The 2,500-nt window shown below is 78.0% G+C and overlaps 1 non-coding gene across 1 annotated transcript; it reads left to right on the top strand.

Moving 5' to 3' along the window:
- The first annotated feature begins 1,907 nt into the window (after positions 1 to 1,907).
- On the top strand, positions 1,908 to 2,060 carry LOC141955457 (5.8S ribosomal RNA). Its single transcript, XR_012632566.1, has one exon. It is a non-coding gene; the product is annotated as a 5.8S ribosomal RNA (ribosomal RNA).
- The last annotated feature ends 440 nt before the right edge of the window (positions 2,061 to 2,500 follow it).

Consider the following 2,500-nt stretch of genomic DNA (forward strand, 5'->3'; position numbering starts at 1 on the left):
GATCCTTCCTGCCCGCACCGTGGCGGGCTTGCTGCGGAGCAAGCCCGCCGGGGGGCCGGCCGGCCGCGTGCAGGGCCGAGGCCTCTGGGCGTTCCGGGCTCGGGTGCGTGGCGCCGGCCCTCGGGCCGGCGGGCGAGTTCCCGCGCCGGGCCGTGTCCCGCGCGCCAGCGGGCGGCCCGAGCCACGGCTCTCCTCCCGGGCGCAGCGCCGGGATACTGAGGGAAACCTCGGGCCCCGGGCCAGGAGGACGTGGTGGTGGTGGCGGATGTCGGGCGCGCCCCCGCGGGCGGACGCTCCCCCGATGGCGGCAGCGGGGGAGGCACCCCCGCGGGGCCCTTGAGGATGTTTCCCTCACCCCAGGGCCAGGTACCTAGCGTCCGCGCCTCCGCGGCCCTCCCTCGGCTGAGCCCGGGGGTCGAAGGCCGCGGAGCCGGGCGGAGGTTTAAAGACTCGGGCGGCTCGGTGCGACCCGCAGGGGCGGGCCCCGGCCGTGTGCGGCGGTTGAGCCTCCAGGGGCGGGAGTCGCTCTCGTGCAGGCCCTGGCCATGGCGGCCGCCGCCCACGCCGTGGGCTTTTTGTCCCCTCGGGCGGCCGCGCCGGGGAGGGGTGTCCCCCCTGCCCCCCCTTCTCCGCGGTCCGGTCTCGGCGGCGAGACCGGCGGCGTTCGGTCGGCCGCAGCCGGCCTGCCTCGCCCTCGAAACGCGAAGGGGAACCTCCCCCCCCCCCGGCGGGGAGCGCGGGCTCTCTCGCCGTCGGGGGCGATGGCGATTCCCCCACGGTCGGGGGTCTCGCCGGGCGGGGCGGCCTGCTCGGGCCGCCGCGTCTCCGTGGACGCGCAGCGGCGCGCTTGCGGCTTCGTGCTCCTTGCTTGCCACCCCCACCCCTTCCCGCCCCGGCTGAGGGGAGGGGCGGCGCAGCCCCCGGGCCCGAGCGGCGGCGGCGGCGCCGCCGCTCGGCGTGCCGGCCGGCGGTCGCTCGGTGGCCGGCCGCGTGGCCTGTCCCGTCCCGGGTCCTGCCCGTCGCTTCGCAGTCGCCTTTCCCGGTCTCGGTCAGGCGAGGCGGGTGGGCGGCCGAGGGGCGTTCCCCGTCCCGTTCTCCGCGCGGAAGCGGGGAGAGGGGGCGTCGCCTCCGGCTCAGCGGCGTCCGCCTTCTGCCTGGCGCGTGCCTGCGGAAGGGGCCGAGACGAGAAGCGGCGGCGGCGGCTCCGGGAGGGCAGCCGCGGCGGTGCGGTGGCCGGGCGGCGGTCGGGCGGAGCGCCGGGCGGCGGCGTCGCGTCGCCGTCTCGGGTTCCGGCGGTTGGCCGTCCGTCCCTGTCTCCGGTGTGGTGCGGCGGCGGCGCCGCGCGGGCGTTCCCGGCGTCGGGGCGAGAGCCGGGGTTTCGGGGCCACGGGGGCAAGGAGCCGGCTGTCGCAGCGCGCGGGCGCTGGGCGGCGCGGAGGCGCGCGCGGCGCGAGCGGGGCGCCCCCGCTGGTCGCCCGCGCGGCGGTCAGCGTCTGTGGTTTCCCCCCTCCGCGCGAGCGAGAGGCGGGTGCAGGTCCGGGCGCGCGGTCGGACGCGCCGCCGGCCCTCCGTGCGGAGGCCGGGCCGAGCCCGGGCGCCTGGGCCGCCTCCGAAGCGAGCAAGGTGCTTGTTGTTTCCCCAGGTCGGTCGGGAGCGCGGGCTCCCCGGGCCCTTGCCGTTCGGAGCTTGTTTCACCCTTCCCTTCCTTCCCTCCGTTGTGATGTCGGTACGGTCATCTGAGGCGAGGCGCGACCGTCGCCCGCCGGTCGTCGCGCGCCCCCTCCGCGCGTGCGGAGGGGGGCGGTCGGTCGGTCGGTGGGGCGGCGGTCCGTCGTCCGAGAAGGGGGCCGCTTCTGCGGAGCGGTCCCGGCCCCTCCGCGCGCGCGGGGCGGTGCCGAAAGGCAGACAACTCTTAGCGGTGGATCACTCGGCTCGTGCGTCGATGAAGAACGCAGCTAGCTGCGAGAATTAATGTGAATTGCAGGACACATTGATCATCGACACTTCGAACGCACTTGCGGCCCCGGGTTCCTCCCGGGGCTACGCCTGTCTGAGCGTCGCTTGACGATCAATCGCCGGCCGGTGCGCCGTCCCTCCCCGCCTCGCCTCGGCGGGCGGGCGGGCGGCGTCCGCGGCGGCGCGGCTGGGGTGCCTCGCAGGCCCGTCGGTGTCGGCCGAGGGCCTTCGTCCCCCTAAGTGGAGACTCGGGGAGCGCTCCGAAGCTCCCCGCTCCCGGAACGCCCGCTTGGCGGAGCCTCGTCCCGCCGGGGCCGGGCGGCCCGTTGGTTCGGTCCGGCCGGGTCGGGCGCGGCGGTGGGGAAGGGCCGAGGTGTCGGGGGGGGAGAGGCGCGGGCCTCTTCCCCGGCCTCCTCCCGCGCGGGCGGCTGTCTGCGGGTGGGTACCGCGGCGGTACCGTGCCGTGCTGCCGCTCGCGTGCGGGGCGTGCGCCGTGGGAACGGGGGTCCTCCCCGTCGCCACTGGCCCCCCGCCTTCTTCTCCC

This window comes from Athene noctua, unplaced genomic scaffold (genome assembly GCF_965140245.1).
Source record: "Athene noctua unplaced genomic scaffold, bAthNoc1.hap1.1 HAP1_HAP1_scaffold_260, whole genome shotgun sequence".
Taxonomy (NCBI): domain Eukaryota; kingdom Metazoa; phylum Chordata; class Aves; order Strigiformes; family Strigidae; genus Athene; species Athene noctua.